General features: G+C 44.2%; 1 long non-coding RNA gene and 2 pseudogenes across 21 annotated transcripts; 2 read left to right on the top strand and 1 right to left on the bottom strand.

The window, feature by feature from the left end:
* Window positions 1-1,872: 1,872 nt before the first annotated feature.
* On the bottom strand, window positions 1,873-9,773 carry LOC141042449 (uncharacterized). 21 transcript variants are annotated; one of them, XR_012205243.1, is made up of 16 exons: window positions 9,117-9,773; window positions 8,656-8,828; window positions 8,328-8,449; window positions 8,126-8,244; window positions 7,882-8,042; window positions 7,583-7,723; window positions 7,364-7,478; window positions 6,959-7,005; window positions 5,644-5,694; window positions 5,238-5,444; window positions 4,783-4,886; window positions 4,561-4,695; window positions 3,388-3,498; window positions 3,222-3,306; window positions 2,891-3,148; window positions 1,873-2,212 (listed from the first exon to the last, which is right to left on the bottom strand). It is a non-coding gene; the product is annotated as an uncharacterized lncRNA (long non-coding RNA). The 21 variants fall into 21 exon arrangements; XR_012205248.1 differs by lacking the exons at window positions 1,873-2,212; window positions 2,891-3,148; window positions 8,328-8,449; window positions 8,656-8,828; window positions 9,117-9,773 and having other exon boundaries at window positions 3,171-3,306; window positions 3,388-3,507; window positions 4,523-4,695; ... (1 more) ...; window positions 7,382-7,478; window positions 8,126-8,251; XR_012205245.1 differs by lacking the exons at window positions 1,873-2,212; window positions 7,882-8,042; window positions 8,126-8,244; ... (1 more) ...; window positions 8,656-8,828; window positions 9,117-9,773 and having other exon boundaries at window positions 2,884-3,148; window positions 3,388-3,507; window positions 4,523-4,695; ... (1 more) ...; window positions 7,382-7,478; window positions 7,583-7,872.
* A 520-nt stretch (window positions 9,774-10,293) lies between these two features.
* Window positions 10,294-11,538, top strand: LOC141020627 (uncharacterized; annotated as a pseudogene).
* Window positions 11,539-11,938: 400 nt separating this feature from the next.
* Window positions 11,939-18,338, top strand: LOC109757485 (uncharacterized; annotated as a pseudogene).
* The last annotated feature ends 7,451 nt before the right edge of the window (window positions 18,339-25,789 follow it).

Here is a 25,789-nt window from a genome sequence, read left to right as displayed (position 1 = left end):
GAAAACCAGAAAGAAAAATCTCATTGGCAACAAAAAAAGATAACAAGTTGGGGTAGCTCAAAGTTGAAACCCATAAAACCAAGCCATGGTTCTATTATGTGGATAGCAAATTTTCACGCACCAGAGTCCATGGTTAAATCTTCGGTGATATTCCAATCTTATATCTCTCTTTACATATCGGGGTAGCTAATTTTCAAAGGAGGCGCCCGTTGGAACAGCGGTCTCTCTGTGTCCCCGTGTGGGCCCTATCGGTCAGTCTGACGTGACGCCCACATCCGGGCATCTCTATAAGCGCCCCATATATGTGCCGGGTATTAGGAGTGCCGGTCACTCCGGATGTTTGGGCCGGCTATGATGGCCGACTATGAGGACCCGGTTGGTGGCCAAAAAACACCCGGGCACTAACCGGCAGCCTGCCCGGGCGTTTGGGACGAGTATGGCGTGTCCGGTTATAGATGCTCTTACTATCTAGTTTCGCTGCGAATAATCCTACACACGGGCTAACGACGGGCGTTTTATGGGGTGCCTTAACACTAATTAACCTCTTCCCCTGATTTTCAGGGGTAGGGCCCTTCCTCTCCCTAACCCCAATCAAATTCTTCCACATGTGCCAGCCCGTAAACCCTGTAAAAATTTGCCCGCGAGTGTAGCATCGCCCGTTTCACTGCAATCAAATACTAGGAAAGCAAGCATCCCATCAAAAAAAAAGGAAAGCAACCACATCCCAGCAAAAAAACATAAAAAAATAATGCCCACACGTGTGGCACATCTGCACTTCGGCCACACGTTTTGATCTCCGTCTGTTATGTTTTGAATGAATCTTGAAGGAATTTGTTAGAATTTCAGTGCCATGTAGGCATAGCGTGTTGTGTGGGAATTAGAGCGCTCGCCCACACGACCCGCGGTGCGCGGTTGCCAGCTGCGCCGTGTGGGCGAACCAGTTCCCGCCCACATAGTCACCACCCAGTCCACGCGCGTGTGGATGAACTACACTTCGCCCACACGACGCTCGTACAGTGATAGATGGCAACTTCAGTTGCGCGTACGTGGCAACTAGGTAAACACACATGGCAACTATGATTAACTAGGAGAATGTCCGTGCATTGCTACGGGCAGAAGTCAAATGTCCGTGCGTTATCACGCAATAATAATAAAATAGGCACATGGATCAATTATTCTTTTAATTCGAAAATATGTGTTAAGAATGGTGGCATCTCTTTTCCATCATACAACTACAAATACAAACTCTCTTTCACTTCTTTACTTCTCGGCGGTCTTGGTGTCTTCTTAAAGAGCAAATCACTTGTCAACAAAAAAATTATAATTGAATATATACCATCCATAATTAAATAGCATTAGTATCACTCAACCTCACGCGTCCATCATGTTACTATTAGAAGGTACATAAAGCTTGACAATTCCTTAATGCACCTCTTAATTTCAGCAATAATAGCAGAGATCCAATTCCTGAGATTGTTCTTTATCAATAGCATGGCCGGTCCATAGCAACAATCAGTCTGGAAAAGAACATTGCAAATTGTTGAAGTCCATGCCAAATATTAGGCCTGAGCTGTTAACCGCGGCTATCTTTTCAACCGACAGCACATCTCCCTTGGTAAGTATATAGTGCAGCAAGGCTTGTAGTGCACTTATACTAACAAATGTTTTAAACAAACTGAGAAATTTTCTTAGATAGGCACACCATGAACTGATAATATCATGAAAATCAAGTACCTTTTGAAACCCAACTCGAAAAACAAAAAATATTATCGACAATGGTAACTTAACAAATTTAAAATCCAACTAATGTTGTGTACTATCAGAGTCGCGGGTTTTTTCTCGAATTATGTTATGGATTTGACTTGACACGAGTGTTGCATGTTGCAAATATGACATATCTCATCTTTGTTGTATATTTTTTAGATTTACATTTCAATAATATTTAAGAATGCCGACCATATTTACCAGATGTTTTTTAAAACATTTAAGGATGCCAACAAACGGACCATGTGCACTAGATGTTCTCCGGTTGGATGTCCCCTCTCTCTAGCATCTTTCCTTGTTGGACTGAATCACTATTAATTTCACGTTCTGCGTTGGATCTTAGTTAGTCATCCACGCTCCATCTCTGTTCTGGAAAAAGCAGCTAAAGCTTTTGGTAAGTACCCGGTAGACTCCTCTGACTACCATCTAATTGAAAAGTTCCTCCTCCCTATAAAGTAACAAGGTTAATTAGAAACAAAGAATAACCAACAAACAATCGATGCAACCTTCAGTAATAAGTAGATTGTATATACAGTAGAAAAGGTTCCATTGATCTTGAATCAAGATTTCTTTTTTACAATGCCATGAACCTGGTGCCAACGCCGTACTCGCAGCGGCCGATGAGGCTTTGGCCGCTGCTTGCACCACGCATGAGCATGGCACTCCACCGCTAGCGCAGCACCAACCACACACGGCGTCGCGAGCAGTCGAGACGGTGGTTCTTTGCAGAGCGAGCAGTCGAGGCGATGGATCTTTGCATAGTGCTGCTTCTAGGTGTGCAGTTCATCTAGTAAATTAACCACAGCGTACAAATTATCACTGAGCAACATATAAAAAACACCAGCTCAATGAAGAGCTAGACTGCACCAAACAACTGGTGCATTTCCATTATGAAATAACGAAGCAGAGTCGAGCTTCCAGGAACTGAAAGTCTGAATTCTGAAGCTATCTAGCCACTGCACCCATGTCTGGCTCATATTATAAATCGTTACTATCATATGAATCACATGTCCAAACAATGTAGTGTGCAGTATGATTGTTCTTGATGGTCTGGGTTGACCGCATAAGAAAAGATGCCAACGTTTCTAAAGCTAGGGGATTTATATATAGTTAGTACCTTTCTTACCGGCGCAGTTGTTGTGGTTGTGGTCACGGCAGTAGGCGTCGAGGTCTTCATAGCGCCACCGTTCCCCCTCCGCGTCTCCATCAAGTTCGGAGGCAGTGCAGGGGGCAACGGACCCTGTCACTGGCCTTCGGGTCCATCAGATTTCACGCCGTCCATAGTGGCCAACCTCGACCCGGACTTCGCCTTATTCGGTTGCGCGATGGCATGCCACGCTCTCCCTCAGAAACATCGCGACGACCACCGTCGACCCTGCCTAGCCTGCTGACATTGTCGCCATCGTCAGAATCACTCTCCCATGCAGCCCGCCCTCGTCGACCGCCTCTCCCACTACCTGCTCCACAACTACACGGCGCCCGCAGCCAGCCGTTCGTCGTCACCGCACCACCGCCCTGAGGCTCGACCGCTTGATTTCAACCCTGCCCTTGGAATGCATCTAATCAGCCGGCCACCGACGCTTGAATGGGCCATCATTAATCAAGCAAGTTAATTGTGCATGCCTTGCAACGGGGGCATAGTAGTTCAACATGAATCAGCACGCAAACCAGGTTATCTCCTTCGAACATGGACACGAGGGGAAGAGGAATCGGGAAAGCTCCGCCGGAACTCACCTGTAAAGACTATCCCATATAATCAGCTTGATTCCAACAACACCCTTAAATATCAACCACTTTATTTTAATCTCCTATATCTTATAATTTTATGGAATTCTGTGCAGCCAATCCTGTAAGCAACTCCAATTGGATCTTCGCTATCGCCTCTTTTCTTATAGTATTGTATTCTTAGTACGCACTTACTTAGAGTAATTGCAAGATAACTCTCCATGGCAAATGGAAAAGAAACTTATTATAAAGAGTGCTAGGGAAAATGCCAAACGGAGACCGAGCTCCATGGAGGCCTTTATTTGAAAACTTCAAAATTCAAACTTTTTCAGTTTCAAAAAATCTGAGAATAAATACACATATACTTAGATACATAATGTATATGTGTGCAAATTTTTAGGTCAAAATACAATAAAATGTGAGCTACATAAAAAAGACAAATCTGAGCCTTTTTAGCATATGTACTGTTCATCTTTAAAGTCCATGATTTTGTTTTTTTTTTTGTGCAGCTCGCAATTCAAGGTATTTCATCCTGAAATTTTTCACACATACACATTACATCCTTGCATACATGTGTAATTTTTTTCAGATTTTTTTAAACTGAAATTTATGAATTTTAAAATTTTCAAAATAAAGGGCTCCATGGAGCTCGGTCTCCAAAATGCCCTATTCGAGTGCTACGCTATACTAAAACCGTTATGTAGCATCACAATTTACTTTTTCTGAACACATGGCATCTGATAGAACCTGTGAAAAAGATCTTTCCATGGCTGGTTGTACACAACTTATATTCTGAACATATACTGTCAACCCCATTAAGTTAAAGTTTTGTGATCCATGTAATGTTTGGGCACATATATAAGGTGCAAATTAGGCTGCGAAAGCAGAATCGACCGTACTTAGTAAATCAACCGTACTTTACAGAATATTACCTTTTGTTATGACAGGCAAAAAAGTCGTATTTAAGGCACAAATCAAGCTACAAGCTGGCATTTGGATTGGTCTGAATTTACCGTACTTTAGAGAATATTACCTTTTGTTATAACAGGCAAAAAAGTCGATAGCCCTTACATTATCACAGCTTGTAGAATGCTTGTTCTGCTTGTCAAAATGGCCACGTAGAATGCTTGTTCTGCTTGTCAAGGCTCAGCGACATCTTTTGCGGAACATTGTACTGGAAAAGATTGTTGAGTCAATCAAGTCCTCCTGTCCATAAAGCATGTATCTCTGGTAAACACCAACATCAATATTTTGTTATTTTTTTCTTTCTATAAAGCATTGTAACAAACACACATGTCAAGCAGGTTAAAAGCTATCCATTGTCCCTTGTCCCCATTTCTTAAACTCCTCACACGCTACTTGCTCCATTCTCCCCGTGGCCACGCAACCATGCCTAGCTGTGACCATGAAAATCAATCAATCATTAAAATTCATGATCTGACTATACAATTGACAAGATAAATGAAATCCATGTCAACTAAAATATAATTAAAAAACACGTCGTTTGTGCTCTGTAGCAGTGATACATTATCATACGAGCCAGGTTAGAGTACTCGTATCATGAATAAAGAAGGCACACAACATCTGGCATTATCACAAAATCATACTTGCACACATTACCACCAGTAGCAAGATAAACGAGGTGGATATCAGCTTTTAAAGCATGATTAGGAATCAAGGCAAACTCTATTTTCAGGGTTAGAAAGAAAAAGACCAAGTGCAAAAATTGGATCAGATAAGAAGCTTACCAGGGCATGATGCCATTGGGTTGGATGTCATGCACGGGCCAATAGATCTCCGTCCCTATCTCTTACGAAGCTCTCCCTACGACCCACTTCAGAGCAGCCGGTCGTGCTTCTTTCCAACCCAACTTCTGCATCGCCGCAGATCAGCCAAAGGAGCTGCTGCCTGCAGTCAAGCTCACCTTCCGCGCCGCTACAGATCAGCTAGTCACGCTACTGCCGACAAACATAAATATCAAGTTTTTCTTACTTGAGCAAACTCAATAAGGGCAAGCATGTGGAGTGTACATGATCCGAGAGAGACTCACTCGAGCAACATAAATGAAAAAGGAAAAGTACCAACGTTTTGAGAAAATGAATTCAGTTAGTCATACAAGAATATGTTCAGAAGATAAAAATTATTTAGACACACCTCACACAAATTCTCTCAAATAAATTCTCCATGACATCTTCCGGAACCTACCTGTTCAGAAAAACAAAGTAAGAGAGCAGACATATGCAGCACAATTACCATCTCGGAACTTGTGGTGTGAAACCATCAAAGTACAAAAAAGATATATGAATATACTGTTTCCTTATTTATTTAATTTTATTCCATATTACAGTTGAAATGTTTATAAAGTAAATATTCTTGGGTAGCATTTCTTTCTCATCTTGTCTGCACAATAAACAGATTAAGGCTTAATATTATTACTGAGCTCAGAGATCGATCAACAAGTCGTATGCTCTAATTTACAAAAGAACTATGTGCATTTACTTACTGGAGGAAGAAACCAAGGTCAAAAGGCAAAATGGCAGTCTTCATATCGTGCGTCAAGCATAACTACATTGCCTTATGAACTGAAGTAAAAATTAGAATTAACAAGCAACAGTACTAACAACCAACAATGACGAGACTATTGCTCTTGCACAAATGTTTATCCCAACAAAGGATCGCGAACTCGCTACATACACTAACTGAGGCTCATTCCCTTTGCTTGAGGCATTGTCTTAGGAACAACTTGAGAGTAGGTCGATTGAAACTTAGAAGAAACGGAGATACACATGTTAACTAATAGACTGACATTTGTCACTTTGTGATTGAAATTAACTATGAATAAGGACTCTGGAACATGAACATACAGTTGTGTGGTCGAAGTGCGAGGAACATTGTTGCTGGCAGAAGAGAAATCATGAAAATCAGCGCAAATATGCTCAGGGTGATTTCGATGGGCACTCACTTGCTACAGTGGGCGCGCCATTTAGCTGCCACAATATTGAATTTGCTATTTTTCTCAAAATAGAACTTTGCGAATAGTACAACACTATAGAATCAACAGTAGCTCAACAACATTATTGATGCATGTGCATCTATTAATTAGACCAATAATGCTTCCACAAAGAATAATTAATCTTTACAACCCTTTCATTTGTGGTCATTTTACCAGGATAATAGTAATTCTAAAACATACAAATACAAGTTTTATGTACAAAATTAATTAACTAAATGATTCAAACAAGCACTGGTATTCCTAATTACATTAATCTCATGGAAAATGGTACAAGGAAAACTTTAGATAATTAGATATGGCAAATAAACTTTCAATGAAGTTGTAGGAAAAATAAGCTACTGCAGTTAATTTCAACATCAGTGAATCAACTATAGGCATACTGGCTCCATCCTTTTAATTGCTATTAATTCACAGTAAAGCTTGCAATACTGAGAAAAAAAGCAAGTAAGCAACCACCTTAATGTGTTAGTACGACATCAATCCGGCGCTTAGAAGCTTGCATACTGCGATAAAAAAAGTCAGAGAGCATGTTGTAGGTACAAGAAGCAAGCAAATAGCCAGCTTAATTAATTAGTAGGACCTCGATCGCTTAGACTAATTCAATTGCAGCTGGAAGACACAAGACCAACCCACATGATTAACTAACTGTATTACATGCTCAGAGTCAAATTAGAGAGATGGCACGTCTTGGGATGAAATCTAGTTGGTGAACAAAAATTATGGTGACATTCTGCCATGCCCAGAGTCGTAATTCATAGGTAGGTGGCGATCTAAACAGGAAGAAAAAGACCATGACATTTTTTGTACCAGTGCAATAACACCGCATAAGCAAGTTTTCATAAAATTGCAACACGAACTGACTTTTTTTTTCAAACACACCTATCATTGGGTTTGCAGAAACACCAGGTCCCTGGGTAGCAAGCTTGCTACAGTATGGTCTCTCCAAATGTTCACCTCCGGCTGCGACGGAAGTATGCTTAAAGGCAACAAGAGAGTGATGGATTTATGTGGAGGGCATCAAAAATATGGAGTAGAAGTTGTATTACCCTAAGAGCCAGCATTGGGGCAGAGAAATTAAACCTTAGATCCAGCAAGGAAGCTTTAGTATTTAGATCACATGATCGGAATATGCATTCGGCCTCCTCCTGGGGCGTAGGATGTGCAGCTTCAGCAAGTAATATATTTCCAGGTACCTTCAAGTGGTGTTTAGCTAGCAAAAAACTTCAGAGAATATTAACTTTCAGAACCAGATAAACTCTGTAACAATCAGTCAAAGAACGGTGGTTTCCGCTAGTTCCAGAAAAGAAGAGGACAGGTTCCAGATGATTGGATATGTTGTGCTTGGTCAATATAATTTTAGTAAATATCAGACCATATACCTTCATAGTTCTGGTTGACAAGAATCTTTAGATGCCCAACCTTCAGTCAAGATGGCAATAGCATCATCTTCTCTCACCTACAGGCTACAGTCCTCTTCTACTCTTGTTCCTCCTGGCCTACTCGTGCAGCGCATCGCCCAGCGGTCAACCCTCCTGTCCACCTGTAAAGTGGGTTGGTCCGGTGTTCCCATACTGACAATGCCCAAACATGACAAATTTTTGCATGATATTCAGATTGCATCACCGGACAGGAAACAATGGTCCTGGAAATTAATCAAAGCACCAACGTCTCGCCATTAATCTATGGACGATGTCGTTCTCCCAATCGGAATCCTCGGGGTCCCAAATGCTAAATGGTTCAAACTATTTAAGAGAACCGCACCAGTCAATCGAACATGAAACAATGGGGATATGAACCAAATACTGTGTGTGAACATTTTGTAAACCTTTGTATCCATTGAAGCTTCAGGGATATCTCATCGGCTATGTCGCATGCCAGGAAAAGGGCCAAAAGTACCCCTTGGTTTAGAGGAACAGGGTTCGCTCCACACAACCCTTCCAAATCAACCTGGCCGAATGGGCATTTGGAGTATCAGGCACAATTATACATATGATAATTAAAACTGTGAATGACTTGATAAAACTGAGACTTTTTAAACCTTGAAGGGTTGAAAGCCAAGCTCATTTATACATATATAAATAACAAATAACTTTGAAGGCATACATGTAACTGTGTTCTACGTGTACAGAAATAATTCTCTCGTAAGGTTGTACCATACATAACATAAATTTTAGTCACTTCGTTCAGTTATGCAGAGATGGCGTTCTCATTTCCAACTCCTAGTGGAGACAGAAAAAACAACTTTCTTTGGTTCTCCAAGTAGTTTGATTGGTAAAAAAACACATGGCATCAGGCTCCTGTAGGTTCAGCGATGGATGGTTCAAAACTGCAAACAACACACTCAAGTGATTGTTAGAAAAAACAAGCAACACAAATAGAAGTTCCCTCGGTTAGCAATATATAGTGTACCACTTAAAAAGAAATTTGGATGCTTAACTGAAGCTTCAGTTTTAGAAGCCTAATTGGTGCTAGGCAGTTGAGAAGCTTACCCCAACTGTTGCCTGGGATTTAGCACTATAAGATGGTAATACAAATATTCATTCTACTCTAATGCGAAAAAGATCAATAATATTGGAACAGATGCACAAAGATAAAATAGCACCTACAGACTCACCTGTATGCTATGGATCTTCCACCTCGCAGACTCTGTCGACCTGCTTAGTGCACGGCAACGGCGCTGCTTCTTCTGTTGCATCCGGTCTTGGGCTCCATGACGTCTCCTCCTCCCAACAACTCCCCTCTCCCAAGCTCCACCAGGAGATCCTTCTTCGCCTGGCGCGTCATCGAGCACCCAGCCGAGGCATCTCAACCCCAGTTTCTCCACTCCCCCAACTAATGCACCCAATCACCCCCTTGACGAGTGCCCCTCACCCACCGGCCTCCATCGCCTCCAGTGAGAAGCTCCGACAGCGAGCTGCTGAACGACGATCTGGCACCCACCTTCTGCCAGGCTGCTGCTACTCCGCCGCCGTAGAGGCTCTACGGCGACTACCCCGGAAAGATCTGGCCACAGCGACCACCGGAGTGGCAAGGCCTGGCCCTCTCTCCACCAGATCGGGTCGGGGAGGGGGAGCTCCTGGCCTTGGACGAAGGGAGGAGGGAGTCCGAGACCCACCTAGGCCAGGCGCGTGGGCGCCGCCCTGCTGTACATGGCTGCTTGGGGAGGGGGTGGTGGTGGCCGGCTGGGGAGGGAGGTCGTGGTGGCCAGCTCCTCTCGAACCTCGGCGGCGGCGGCTCCTCTCGGATCTCGGCGGCGGCGTAGGGCTCCACTATGGCGGCTGGGGCGTGGTTCTCGTCCTCGTAGCGAGACGATCGGGGGCAGCTCGGATCGTCAGATATTTTTTTTCGCGAGGAGGCCTCGCTCCCGGTTCGTGCGAGGGGGCCTCGATTTTTTTCATTGGTTTCTTTTCGTAGGTCGAGGGAGGACGAAAATAAACCAGTAGAGGTGGAACGAAAAAAACCTGAAACTATCAACTGCTTCATTAGAAGCGGAGATCATACATGACAAGTATGGTTGGACCACATGTGGCAACTAATTAATCACACATGGCAACTATTGTTTGACCACATAGTGCAAGTAGTTAATCACACATGACAACTATCGTTTGATTACACGCGGCAACTACCGTTAATTAGACATGACAATTATAGTTAACCAAAATAGATAAGTTGTCATACTTCTACAACTACATTTGCCATCCCGGGTGACTAAAGTTGCCATCCCCGAGATAACAAAAGTGTCATTCTGCGGGTGCGCCAGGACATGTGGGCAGATTTGCTTTATGCCACACATGTGGAGTGAGAATAAGTAATAGTTATTTGACGTATGGCACGAAGTAGTTACGCCCACACGTATGAGTTGTCTTCTGCTTACGTTACACACGGCATGTAGATGGACGCTTAATATGCCACACGTGTGACAGTTATCAGGGTAAAAAAAAGCAAGCACAGTTTTCATCAGACCTGACTTTAGCTGTCGATGCAACACATCGCACAGTGGGCAGCCGTTGTCCCATCCGCACCGTATTCCATGGCAAAGGAAAGTGCGTAACGATCACGCAGCGAGCCTGTACTGGTGTACTATTCCCCAGCGTCTCCTCCACCGGGCTCACTGCCATGGCCACCGGGCGCGCAGCTCACGCGTTAACAGCGCTCACCTGCGCGCTTAGCTCCTTAGCCATCCTCGCCGCCATCCACCTGGTCCTTTGCAGCTGCGTGTCCCGACCAGCTACGCAGTGGTCGACTGCGCCACGCCGCCGACTTCCTCGGACGACAGCGCTGCTGCCTTCCGCGACAGCCTCCTGCCACTCCCGGCCGCGCTACCCGCAGCCGCCGCGCCGACGGGGTTCGCGACCCTTCAGTCCGGCGGCGGGGCATTCGCCCGCGGCTTCTGCCTGGGCGCCTCCGCGCCGAGAGAGTGCCTCGCGTGCCTCGCCGCGGCCGCCAAGAACCTCACCGGCTGCGGCGCCAGCAGGCGCGCCGGCGTGTGGAGGGCCGAGGGCTGCTTCCTGTCCTACGCCGACGACAATACCTCCTCTGCGTACGAGGAATCTTTCCTCCAGGTCGTCTAGTCCGGCGAGGAAGTCTTACCCCCCGACATCTCCTGTGAGGACAGTTCCGACCCCGACTGCTTCGAGCCGCGGAGGCTCGTCGCACTCGCGGAGTCCCTGGCGCGGCGCGGCGCAGCCAACAGCTCGGGCGCGCGCGTCGTCGCCGACGCGGCCGCGCTCTCGATCAACGCCACTGTGAAGACCGCGGTGACGTTGCGGGCGCAGTGCGCGAGGGACCGCGCGGCGGCGGAGTGCGCCCGGTGCCTGGGGTACTTGGCGCGAGTGTTGGAGGCGTGCACCTGGTGGCTTGACGGCGAGTATGCTTATGTGGCCGCCGACGTGGTCGGCTACAACTGCTTCCTGCGGATCGAGGCTTCAGTTCCTAAGGGTCGGCGCCTGGCGAAATATATGAGTGAGCAGTCCTTCCTCTTCCCGACTCTTGGAAGTTCAAATGGGGGGAAATCTGAAAGGAGAAACCAAAATTAGGAACGGACGCCATCATGAATGAATAACTTTATATTGCATCTGTGCGTATGATGATCGACATGCAGAGGCAGAGCTGCCGGTGCCTCCAAGCATGTGTGCTATGCGTGCAAGCTTCCGGTCTTTTTACTTCGCGTATTAGATTTGTTTCAAATCAAACATTGCAAAGTTTGATCAAATTCATATTAAAATATCAACATCTACAATACCAAATATATATAGTATGAAACTACACTTCATAACTAATCTAACAATATTGATTTGGCGTTGTAAATGTTGATACCTTTTTGTATAAGTTTGATCAAAGTTGAGACACATTGACTTCGGACAAAACTTATATGCAGACTAAAAAGGAGCGGAGGGAGTACTAATTAACTGAGTCCTAATTAAGTGCGTCTCATCAATGGCTGCAGAGGATTCTGTCAAGATAACCTTGTGCGTCACCACACTGCTCGCACTGGTTTTTACCGCTCTCACCGCGGCAATCGCGTGCGTCGATGTGAGAAAGAACCGCCCAGTGGCGCCGGGAATGTAGCAGCAGCAGGAGGAGGTGCGTTTCCGTCCCTCAGCTACGTTGTGCCTGACTGTCAATCAGCGTGTCATTTGATTTTATTTTTTGGGACAGTCTCTACATTTGAAACCCTTCCTTCGAAGATGAAGGAACAGGACTCGACGTGTCATTTGATGATTGAAACCCTTCATTCGAAGATGAAGGAACAGTACTTGAAAATTCTAGGCAGATCCTCAGAGTTTGTTCAAGGCAGTGACAGTTTTATGTAATCCCTCTACTAGTAGTTCAGTGCTCCTATGCTTCCATGCCTAAAAAATCAATTTTAAATGATTCAAAAAATTCAGTAAAAATGTGAATGTTCACAAGACATGTGCCTACAACACCTACAAATTTCAGACCCAAACTTGAAATATGCATTGAGAAACAAAAAACAAGAAATCTTGATATGAATAGGAACAAAAAAAAAGAGAAATCTTGATATGAATAGTTAGTACGTATCATTTTAGCTGTTATCTTATTGTGATACTATTCATGTTGAATCTATCTTTTTTGTTTCCTAATGTGTATTTTGAGTTTGGATCTGAATATTTTAGAGGTTATGGAAATCTGTCTTGTGAACATAAAAAAAAATCAGAATTTTCTTACACATTAGGGCATGGGATCACCCAAGTGTTGAGAGCACTGGATATTCTCCCTCGCTAGGCGCTCATCTGGTAATGGTCATCAACTAGATGTAATACTGTAGGAATCCAAAATTAATCAAGTAATCGCGTGACAAACTAAAGACTGAAGCTTGCAAAGGCTAGATATCTAGGCAGCGGCACTATATACTTTAACCCGTATTTTATTTCTCTAGGATATACTTAGCGGAGATTGTAGTTAATTTGTGTCTAGTTGCAAACAGAACTGGACCGGTTTCAGTCATAATCAAGGTCAGTGTGGCGGCAACACACTGCTAGTAATGGCTGACATCCGGCAAAGTACAGCAAAGAAGATGGAAAGCTCACACTTGCAACATCTTATGGACAGTGTAGTATGTTGCCAAAAAACAATTTAAGTATAGTTAGAGTATACGGAGTATGTTTTAGTGCTATGTGCATCTGTTATGACGAAATAGGCACTGTCCATTGCGCGATTCCTGCAATTCTAGCTTTCATACATGTATTCTCGTCATTTAGAAGGATCCTCTACTTATCAGGTTATCAGGCTGCAGGAAGAGAAGTTCCATTGCTTTGTCGCTTAACTCTGAATATTTAACTACAGAACTCAGACTGCAAGAACGGATGCTAAAAAATTATTGTCTAAAATCATGATACATCTGAATTTTGAAGGTTAAATTTCCGTAACAAACAATGCCTGCCAATCAGATCAGCAAGCAGTTCCATAGGAAATATTTCTTTCAGAAAGATTGAATTCTAGCTTTCAGTAATATCTAAGCATGTGAGCATTGTATTATGTTCATAATCTGGAACAGATGCACAAAGATAAAATAGCACCTACAGACTCACCTGTATGCTATGGATCTTCCACCTCGCAGACTCTGTCGACCTGCTTAGTGCACGGCAACGGCGCTGCTTCTTCTGTTGCATCCGGTCTTGGGCTCCATGACGTCTCCTCCTCCCAACAACTCCCCTCTCCCAAGCTCCACCAGGAGATCCTTCTTCGCCTGGCGCGTCATCGAGCACCCAGCCGAGGCATCTCAACCCCAGTTTCTCCACTCCCCCAACTAATGCACCCAATCACCCCCTTGACGAGTGCCCCTCACCCACCGGCCTCCATCGCCTCCAGTGAGAAGCTCCGACAGCGAGCTGCTGAACGACGATCTGGCACCCACCTTCTGCCAGGCTGCTGCTACTCCGCCGCCGTAGAGGCTCTACGGCGACTACCCCGGAAAGATCTGGCCACAGCGACCACCGGAGTGGCAAGGCCTGGCCCTCTCTCCACCAGATCGGGTCGGGGAGGGGGAGCTCCTGGCCTTGGACGAAGGGAGGAGGGAGTCCGAGACCCACCTAGGCCAGGCGCGTGGGCGCCGCCCTGCTGTACATGGCTGCTTGGGGAGGGGGTGGTGGTGGCCGGCTGGGGAGGGAGGTCGTGGTGGCCAGCTCCTCTCGAACCTCGGCGGCGGCGGCTCCTCTCGGATCTCGGCGGCGGCGTAGGGCTCCACTATGGCGGCTGGGGCGTGGTTCTCGTCCTCGTAGCGAGACGATCGGGGGCAGCTCGGATCGTCAGATATTTTTTTCGCGAGGAGGCCTCGCTCCCGGTTCGTGCGAGGGGGCCTCGATTTTTTTCGTTGGTTTCTTTTCATAGGTCGAGGGAGGACGAAAATAAACCAGTAGAGGTGGAACGAAAAAAACCTGAAACTATCAACTGCTTCATTAGAAGCGGAGATCATACATGACAATTATGGTTGGACCACACGTGGCAACTAATTAATCACACATGGCAACTATTGTTTGACCACATAGTGCAAGTAGTTAATCACACATGACAACTATCGTTTGATTACACGCGGCAACTACCGTTAATTAGACATGACAATTATAGTTAACCAAAATAGATAAGTCGTCATACTTTTACAACTACATTTGCCATCCCGGGTGACTAAAGTTGCCATCCCCGAGATAACAAAAGTGTCATTCTGCGGGTGCGCCAGGACATGTGGGCAGATTTGCTTTATGCCACACATGTGGAGTGAGAATAAGTAATAGTTATTTGACGTATGGCACGAAGTAGTTACGCCCACACATATGAGTTGTCTTCTGCTTACGTTACACACGGCATGTAGATGGACGCTTAATATGCCACACGTGTGACAGTTATCAGGGTAAAAAAAAGCAAGCACAGTTTTCATCAGACCTGACTTTAGCTGTCGATGGAACACATCGCACAGTGGGCAGTCGTTGTCCCATCCGCACCGTATTCCATGGCAAAGGAAAGTGCGCAACGATCACGCAGCGAGCCTGTACTGGTGTACTATTCCCCAGCGTCTCCTCCACCGGGCTCACTGCCATGGCCACCGCGCGCGCAGCTCACGCGTTAACATCGCTCACCTGCGCGCTTAGCTCCTTAGCCATCCTCGCCGCCATCCACCTGGTCCTTTGCAGCTGCGTGTCCCGACCAGCTACGCAGTGGTCGACTGCGCCACGCCGCCGACTTCCTCGGACGACAGCGCTGCTGCCTTCCGCGACAGCCTCCTGCCACTCCTGGCCGCCGCGCCGACGGGGTTCGCGACCCTTCAGTCCGGCGGCGGGGCATTCGCCCGCGGCTTCTGCCTGGGCGCCTCCGCGCCGAGAGAGTGCCTCGCGTGCCTCGCCGCGGCCGCCAAGAACCTCACCGGCTGCGGCGCCAGCAGGCGCGCCGGCGTGTGGAGGGCCGAGGGCTGCTTCCTGTCCTACGCCGACGACAATACCTCCTCTGCGTACGAGGAATCTTTCCTCCAGGTCGTCTACTCCGGCGAGGAAGTCTTACCCCCCGACATCTCCTGTGAGGACAGTTCCGACCCCGACTGCTTCGAGCCGCGGAGGCTCGTCGCGCTCGCGGAGTCCCTGGCGCGGCGCGGCGCAGCCAACAGCTCGGGCGCGCGTGTCGTCGCCGAGCGGCCGCGCTCTCGATCAACGCCACTGTGAAGACCGCGGTGACGTTGCGGGCGCAGTGCGCGAGGGACCGCGCGGCGGCGGAGTGCGCCCGGTGCCTGGGGTACTTGGCGCGAGTGTTGGAGGCGTGCACCTGGTGGCTTGACGGCGAGTATGCTTATGTGGCCGCCGACGTGGTCGGCTACAACTGCTTCCTGCGGATCGAGGCTTCAGTTCCTAAGGGTCGGCGCCTGGCGAAATATATGAGTGAGCAGTCCTTCCTCTTCCCGACTCATGGAAGTTCAAATGGGGGGAAATCTGAAAGGAGAAACCAAAATTAGGAACGGACGCCATCATGAATGAATAACTTTATATTGCATCTGTGCGTATGATGATCGACATGCAGAGGCAGAGCTGCCGGTGCCTCCAAGCATGTGTGCTATGCGTGCAAGCTTCCGGTCTTTTTACTTCGCGTATTAGATTTGTTTCAAATCAAACATTGCAAAGTTTGATCAAATTCATATTAAAATATCAACATCCACAATACCAAATATATATAGTATGAAACTACACTTCATAACTAATCTAACAATATTGATTTGGCGTTGTAAATGTTGATACCTTTTTGTATAAGTTTGATCAAAGTTGAGACACATTGACTTCGGACAAAACTTATATGCAGATTAAAAAGGAGCGGAGGGAGTACTAATTAACTGAGTCCTAATTAAGTGCGTCTCATCAATGGCTGCAGAGGATTCTGTCAAGATAACCTTGTGCGTCACCACACTGCTCGCACTGGTTTTTACCGCTCTCACCGCGGCAATCGCGTGCGTCGATGTGAGAAAAAACCGCCCAGTGGCGCCGGGAATGTAGCAGCAGCAGGAGGAGGTGCGTTTCCGTCCCTCAGCTACGTTGTGCCTGACTGTCAATCAGCGTGTCATTTGATTTTATTTTTTGGGACAGTCTCTACATTTGAAACCCTTCCTTCGAAGATGAAGGAACAGGACTCGACGTGTCATTTGATGATTGAAACCCTTCATTCGAAGATGAAGGAACAGTACTTGAAAATTCTAGGCAGATCCTCAGAGTTTGTTCAAGGCAGTGACAGTTTTATGTAATCCCTCTACTAGTAGTTCAGTGCTCCTATGCTTCAATGCCTAAAAAATCAATTTTAAATGATTCAAAAAATTCAGTAAAAATGTGAATGTTCACAAGACATGTGCCTACAACACCTACAAATTTCAGACCCAAACTTGAAATATGCATTGAGAAACAAAAAACAAGAAATCTTGATATGAATAGGAACAAAAAAAAGAGAAATCTTGATATGAATAGTTAGTACGTATCATTTTAGCTGTTATCTTATTGTGATACTATTCATGTTGAATCTATCTTTTTTGTTTCCTAATGTGTATTTTGAGTTTGGATCTGAATATTTTAGAGGTTATGGAAATCTGTCTTGTGAACATAAAAAAAATCAGAATTTTCTTACACATTAGGGCATGGGATCACCCAAGTGTTGAGAGCACTGGATATTCTCCCACGCTAGGCGCTCATCTGGTAATGGTCATCAACTAGATGTAATACTGTAGGAATCCAAAATTAATCAAGTAATCGCGTGACAAACTAAAGACTGAAGCTTGCAAAGGCTAGATATCTAGGCAGCAGCACTATATACTTTAACCCGTATTTTATTTCTCTAGGATATACTCAGCGGAGATTGTAGTTAATTTGTGTCTAGTTGCAAACAGAACTGGACCGGTTTCAGTCATAATCAAGGTCAGTGTGGCGGCAACACACTGCTAGTAATGGCTGACATCCGGCAAAGTACAGCAAAGAAGATGGAAAGCTCACACTTGCAACATCTTATGGACAGTGTAGTATGTTGCCAAAAAACAATTTAAGTATAGTTAGAGTATACGGAGTATGTTTTAGTGCTATGTGCATCTGTTATGACGAAATAGGCACTGTCCATTGCGCGATTCCTGCAATTCTAGCTTTCATACATGTATTCTCGTCATTTAGAAGGATCCTCTACTTATCAGGTTATCAGGCTGCAGGAAGAGAAGTTCCATTGCTTTGTCGCTTAACTCTGAATATTTAACTACAGAACTCAGACTGCAAGAACGGATGCTAAAAAATTATTGTCTAAAATCATGATACATCTGAATTTTGAAGGTTAAATTTCCGTAACAAACAATGCCTGCCAATCAGATCAGCAAGCAGTTCCATAGGAAATATTTCTTTCAGAAAGATTGAATTCTAGCTTTCAGTAATATCTAAGCATGTGAGCATTGTATTATGTTCATAATCTATAGTAATGCCTGTTCGTACCTCCCTATATGTATGTAATGTCCGTATCTACATATGTAATGGCATTTCTTATTGTTTGTTGATCACTACTTGCTATTAAAACAGTAACTCATTTATGTTCAAAATTTACCTTTGTACACTTATGAATTCTTGATTTTGTAACAAGTTCAGATGTAAATAGTGTTGATACATGTACTGACTCTTGGCTGCATACAAGTTCAGATGTAAATAGTGTTGATACATGTACTGACTCTTGGCTGCATGCAATTTCAGATTAGACAAGCTAGGAGCATCCTTCCGGATCCGTTGCTGTTGTGCCACTCATCTCCCCACTGCCTTGTTCCTCCCCAACCTGATGTCTTCCCAAAGCCGAATTGATCATCCATTTCGACGTGAATGCAGCAAATAACGATCCCGTTTTCATGTACCATCAAAGTATTTTGAATGTACCGTAGCTTGGTATTAATTTAGAGTTTAAATATGATGTACTACCAGTATTACTTTGGATGAACTACTAGTTATTCCTGAATGTGCCATGAACGCACTTACTAATTTCTGAATTTGTAATATTATGTTCTCGGTGATTTCCGTGATTTATTTTATTTTACATGGTCTTTGTCATGATTTATTTTATTTTCTGGTATGTGTTTTTCTGATTAATTTTATTTCTCAAGTAGGAGTATATATTAGTTCAAGATTTTTTTTCATTTTTCAAAATGACACACAAGCATTCAAATTGGGCGAAATGCTTCTCTTCTACAACTCCAAATCAACGCTGCAAGTTGCGGCTCTAGTCTGGGCTGGAGATCTACCATATTTAGTGGCCACAAATTCGGGTTCAACCTGAATGATGAATTGGTTTTGTGGGTTGGATTGGTTTGAGTGCAGAGAAATTTCATGTGGCTAGGGCCGGACAGGGGTGTTGATGTTTTTAGTTATGGATTGGTGTCGGTATGGGGCAGGTCTCAAACCATTCATAGGTTGACTCCCCAATTTACCTTTCACTTACCTTGCTGCGGGCACATTAAACGTTTCAGGTTGCGTTGGTCTCTTTGAGATTCCAATGCACATTTGAGATTCCAAAGGGTACATCCTTACAATTACTAAGAACATCTCTAACAGACCCCTTATATCGCGATGAACTACAAAATAACTATCAGTTTACAGTTTTGGGCAGAAAAAACAGCCTGAACTGACACCGTAAACGCCCACGACCCTTAACTTTTTTTGAGGGGCGCGGTAAATTGCTCCCCCCCCTTGACCCGCGAAAACACAAGTCCCCACCCCCCCCCCCCCCCCCCCGCCCCGTCGGTGCCCTGTATCGTGGAAAAGCAGTTGGCGGGAGGGACATTTCAGCCCGCGCGCGTTCCCTTCCTCCATTCCGCAGCCACCCGCCGCCTTCGATTCCGGCCATATCCGCTGGCGGAAACACACCGCTGGGCCGCTACAGACCCGGGTCCACCGCGCCTAGCCGCCCCCGGGTCGCCGCTCGCCCCGGATCCGCTGGTGAGTCCTTTTCTGCCCCTTAAAGTTAGATTTAGCGAACGATTTATGTTCATGCGAGCTCCGTTGCGATTTATAGATGAATTTGAGCCCTTGCGAATAATTTTTGCTCGGGGATTCGTCCTCGTCCGACGACTCGGACATAGAGACACTTCTTGAGAACAATGAGACATGAAACTGGAGTTCTTCTATGACAATATCAGTAGCCGTGTGAAGCCATCTAGAGACCCTGACCGCATACAAGCATTCCTTCAGACATACCGGGAAATTGGAGACTCAAACACCCTCAACACGATCTTACTGAGCACAATTGGCAAAGGCATGGGCAGTAATAAAACCTGCCACTTTTACATTCATTTAATTTAATTCATGTGTGATTTGTATCATTGTTGTATTCGGAATAATTCTTGTATTGAATTATAAGTTTAATTCTTAGATTTGAATAATTATTGTAATTTGGATGATTGTTGTATTGTAATATTCAGATTTTAATTTATATTAATTTCATATTTCTATGTAATATGACACATAGGTGTCAAATTGAGAAAAAAAAACACGTGTTTTGAGGACTGACGTAGGCTGCGGCTCTGTTTTACCGTTCGGCCTTGCGGGGTCTGTTCGGCCGCAGCCCGCAACAACCCTCAAAACACGTTTTCTGCGGCCTTTATACTCACTTTAAAGGTCCACACGATAAGAGGTATACTAGAGATGATCCAAGCTCCCTAAGAATAGAAGCTTATGAGCTAAAAGGTTTTTTATTCGAAGTGGACCCATTTGTAAGTGGGTGGTCGGGTCACGGGTCCTGCATAACAGTATTAAAACCGACATTCTATTAAAGCACTTTTTAAATAAAACATTCAAGATATTTTTGTAAATGTCACAAATTTAGAAAATATTCATGAATTTAAACAATGCTTATAAATTTGGAAATTGTTCACGAATATGAAAAAATATTCATGAATTCTAAAAAAATGTTCATGAGTTATATAATTGTTCATGATTTTTAAAATGGTCATAAATTTTAAATAATTCTCACAGATTTAAAAAATGTTTGAAATTAATATTCATGGATTTTAAAAAATCATAATTTTGAAGAAAACATTTGTGAATTTTAAATATTTTCAAGAGTTTCAGTTATGTACTCAAATTTCAAAAAATATTCATAAATTTAGAACATATTCATGAATGAAAAATATAAAAATTAACAGAAAAAACAAACATGAAACTAGGAATAGAGGATTAGGAGAGTTAAAATGTTTTTTATTCGAAGTGGACCCATTTTTAAGTGTGTGGTCAGGTCATGCGTCCCGCATAACAGTATCAGAACTGACATTCTATTAAAACACTATTTTAATAAAACATTCAGTATTTTTTGTAAATGTCACAAATTTTAGAAATCGTTCATGAATTTAGAAGTGCTTCAAGAATATGAAAAAAATATTCATGAATTTTAAAAAAATGTTCATGAGTTGTATAATTGTTCATGATTTTTTAAATGGTCATGAGTTTTAAAAAAGTATCACTGATTTTGAAAAACGAATGTAAATTTTAAAAATTCTCATGAATACGAATCTTCATGAATTTTTAAAAATGTTCATAATTTTTAAGAAAATATTTTTAAATTTTAGATATATTCAAGAGTTTAAATTATGTACTCAAATTTTAAAAAATATTCATAAATTTGGAAAATATTTATGAATGAAAAAATATATAGAAACGAACAGGAAAATGAAACATGAAAAAATGGTACAGAAAAATAAAAGAAAAATACAGGAAATAAAACATGAAAAAATGATACAGAAAAATAAAAGGAAAAAAATGAACGAAACCTTCCTAGAGTCGGAAGGACCGGCCTACATGGCCAATCCAATAGTGCCCGTGGGGCTCTGCGTTTGCTCGACCGCCTCCACGGTATGCATGGAATGTGAATTAGCATAATAACTCTTGCGAGAAAAATAGAATAAATTCCAAGACCGAAGAACGGCGTGGCAAAGCGCGTGTTCCCCTTTAGTACGTATTGTCGGTGTGCTGGCGAAAATGATTCTCGTTGGGCATTGTACGTAACTTTAAGCTGTGTTCCATGGTTGAATTTGTTGCACAGAAACATTACAACGCTCCTTTCAACTCCGGGCATCTCATGCCACGGCCTTCCTCGCCATGCTAGTGTCTTGGACGATTTGAAATCAGAGAAATGCTCGGTTCCTTCACAAAAGTGGCCCCCCTCGCAATTTTGCTCAACATGAACATCGAGCAAATGAAGCTTTGGGTAACCGCGGGCACAAAGTATTTAGGGGCTTTTATGTTGGGAGAGTAATCACGTTGGTGCTTCTGGGTCACCTGTAACACAAAACCAATTCTCCTCTTAATCAATATATGGGCCAATCTTTTGCCTCCGTTTCATTAAAGAAAGGGAGACACAAGGTGCTTGGTGTGGTTTGCTTCTAGAAGTGCTGTGCTGGATGTTCCATAAACAAGGCCATGTTGATTCAATCCAACTTGGTGGAAAGAGCAATAAACAGAAGGAATAATGCTTTTTTTTTCAATGAAGAACTCTATAGTTTGGATAGGGTGTTGTCATCCAAAGCTACAGAGGAGATTCAGAGTACCAGCTGATGGGCCGGGCAGCGGGTGAGATCGAGAAGAATCAAGTACGTATCGATCTTCTCCCTCTGCAAGTGGCCTGTTCACTGACTAGTAGAGTAACAGCCAAGTAGTGCATATTGTACATGCAACTGATGCAAGTGGCTCATTCCGACTGAGATTCTGGCGGTGCAAGATTAGCCTAAATTCCACGAATCAGAGACGACAGATGTGTTTTGTTTTTAACTAGCAAGGGCGGTGATTTAGGCGGTGCATGTCTGCCGATACGATCAGACGAACGTTCCTGGAGATAATATTCTGATCGTCCTCGATCATGTTAAGTGCAGGCCGCTTTTGAGGGATGAGAGCGGAGAACATGCAGGGCGGCAAAAGGGATTTGCAGTCGCAGCGCTGTGTTAATTCCTGCCCGATGCGTTCTCTCTGTACAGTTTATGTACACTCCAACTCCAATCTACATAGATGGACGCTGTCATGTTTGTAATCTAATAGCTGGACATGTCACGTGCAAGCTTTCGCGGGTCTTATCGTGTCGCAACGAACGATATGTTTGTGCCGAAAGCAATGAACTGCATCTGCATGCAAGTGTGTAGTGTCACATAATTAAGGTTGCCACCCTAATTATTTTAATCACCAAGTGGAGTCAAAGTCTTACAACAACATCTGTAAAGAGCGTTTAGATCACTATAGAGCTACAAAGTGTGGTTGCTTGCTTGTTTGTTTACCCAAGGAGATAAATGACGGCTTAATTATGAGCCGCTAGATTGTCCATCCAATTACACAAGCACGCTCGTCAACGACCAAACTCAGCAGCCGATCGATCATCAGTTAGAGCAAGTACAATAGGATGATGTAGGCAGGTTGTAAGGCCTTAAATATTATATTTTTGATGAGTTGGATGAAAGAGAAAAGGAGAGAAAATAAGCGAAATACTGATTAACAGCCGGCTGTAGCACGCGCTCCTAGACACTATGTGAGAGAGAAAGGCGAGTCATATTTCAACAAAATAGTATATGTTTATATGCGGCTATTGTACTTACGGGCTGTAAGGTAGAGATATAGATGATGTGGAGATCATATAGCCAGCATCCGGCTATACTATTAACCATGGTCTTAGTTCCAGTTCCACCATATCCCACCCCACCTAGCTTCGCTAGCAGCAGCGGCAGCACTAGCTCATTCATGTGGAGATCGACGATCGATCCTCAGCGCGATCGTCGTTCGATACGCGCCAGATAAAAACGCGCCCTTTTCCACTTTTCTTTTCCTTTCAGTTCCGTCTTTCCGTGGCGCCAATCGGGAACTCGGTTTGTGCGTGCGTCGATCGCGAGAGCGACGTCACGGGATCGCGCGCTTTCCTTCTTCTACTACTAGCGATCGAGGTGAGGTGCGCGTGCCCGATAAAATATGCGTGCGTGGCGCTTTGTCAGGTGTGTGCCGTGTGCGTTGTTGCGGCCAGATTGCCGGCGGCCAGGGACCGGCGTGCATGTTGTCGATCGCCTGCATGCCCTCAGCCGATCGAGCTCTCCACTGCGCCGCGCTCCACGCCACGCCACGCTGACAACACAGCTCCAACTTTTGGGACAAGATCGATCCTCCCCTTGCCGTATCTTCCTTGGTACTCCCTCTGTAAACTAATATAAGAGCGTTTAGATCACTAATAGTGATCTAAACGCTCTTATATTAGTTTACAGAGGGAGTACTTCCGGATAAAAAGCCCAACGACTCATCGATTTCGAAATCAGTAATTAAGAGGTACTCTTTGCAAAGATCATTTTCATCTTCGCTGGTGGTGACAAATGGTGCTCCGTATGTGCGACCTTTATCGCACTCCGGGAATTTTAGTGTTTTTCTTTCTCATGCATATGATGGATGGATGGGATTGTCTGTGTTTTTTTCTCATAGATCCGTCTTTATTGGACAAGGTACTGTCGAGTGCCGAACTCGGCAAATAAGAACTTGGCGAAATGTCGCAATCGGTAATAACACAGTGCCACGCGTCGGACACTTACTGGATGGGAGGCTGCCGAGTTTCAAACTCGGCAAAGCATTTGCCCAGTTTCGTTTGTTATAAACTCGGCGAAATGTGGCATTGGGTAATAACGCAGTGCCACGCGGCGAGCCCTTACTGGATGGGAAACTACCAAGTTTGGAACTCGGCAAACAGTTTGCCTAGTTCTGCTGAATAAAGGACTCGACAGATATTTTGTACTGGGTAATGAGTGCTGGCATGTAGATAATTTATATTGGCCTAACTTTGCCGAGTTTAGTGTGCCAAAACTCGGCAAACTGTGGTGACACGTGACACTTTTCTTAACGGGCCCGTCCCGTCTGACGGTGTGGTTTGCCGAGTTTTTTCTGATAGGAACTCGGCAAACATTGTTTAAATATTACTAAGTTCATGATAGAAAGAACTCAGCAGTATTAATGATTGCCGAGCCCCGTCCAGCTGAGTGTGCTGCGCTGAGTTTAGCACCCGAGAAAGATTTCGCCGAGTTTAATATAGGCTCTGCCGAGTTTATTTGAAACTCGGCAAAGAGGGCAATTATTCTAGTAGTGATTATAGAAGTAGTGCCCTGCTGAAACTCTCTTTTTTTACGAAATATGCTTAACCAATTACAATGATGCAGTAACAACCACCACCATATTGTTAAGACAGGACATCTCTATTTCCATTTTGAATCCACTGATATTTTCTTCCAAAGTGGTGAAGCATTCTGGTGTATTATAACGTGGACTACGGGTAAGGAGAGGGAGTAGAAAATGGTGTTGTGTAAGGACGTACAACCGAGCACACGTACATGATGTGGGTGAACAAAAAAAATTAAAAATAGTTAAAAATAAGAATATCTGAATTTTTTTTTGTGGTGAACATGTGTGTTTCACCTGTGTTCAACTTCATGGTGAAATGACACTTCTGAAGGTCTGGGTTATTTCAACAACCTCAATGTCTCCAAAAAGACATGTTTTGGAATCTTGTCTAGGCCTCCATGCACGAATGTCATTTCACCCATGAAAATTTTCACGCAGGTGAAACACTCATCATTGTTTGTTGACATTTTTTTTATAACAACTCGTTAATAGTTTTGAATTCTCTCCCCGCAAAAAGAAATAGTTTTGAATTCTCTACATATCATTTTATTCATCACCGGTCAGTAGCATATATTGTTATTTCAATATCCGTAACGAGCCAAAGTCATGTTGCCGCCGAAGCTCCTCCCTCATCGAAGCTGGGCAAACCTCGTTGAAGTGAAAGTTACCATGCTAGGGCCCAAAGGGTCCAATGCGAGAGAGGTTAATCCGTTGGTTCCTTTTAATTTTGTGTGTTCGACAAACATTCGAACCTACTCACCTAAATTCGACACTCTCCGCATCAACATTTGTATTCCATCAAAAAGTACGAAAAAAAAAACACTGTCCGATCAGTATTAGATCCGTTTCCACACACCCAAAGCAGCAACCACATTCCATCCATATCCCTGTTGAGCTTTCGGCGTGGCTGAGGACGAGATTGGTCATGCAACTTGACGGATTCCCATCAGAAACTGTACTCGTGCTCCCAAAATGGGCAGATAGACGCCCAGACAGACAGATAAGGCCTGCTCAAAAAGCACATCTCTCGATCTCCTCCTGCGATGCGAAGATCGACAATGATATCGTATCCCTCCGTCCATCTAATGGGTCTCATCTCCACTCTGATCGCATCTCCCATCAGCTCATGCATGCCACTCTGATCCTGTCTTCTGAGGAAAGACTA

This window comes from Aegilops tauschii, chromosome 3 (genome assembly GCF_002575655.3).
Source record: "Aegilops tauschii subsp. strangulata cultivar AL8/78 chromosome 3, Aet v6.0, whole genome shotgun sequence".
Taxonomy (NCBI): domain Eukaryota; kingdom Viridiplantae; phylum Streptophyta; class Magnoliopsida; order Poales; family Poaceae; genus Aegilops; species Aegilops tauschii.
The sequence above is the reverse complement of the archived record's forward strand: the minus strand, read 5'-3'. Positions and strand labels throughout refer to the sequence as shown.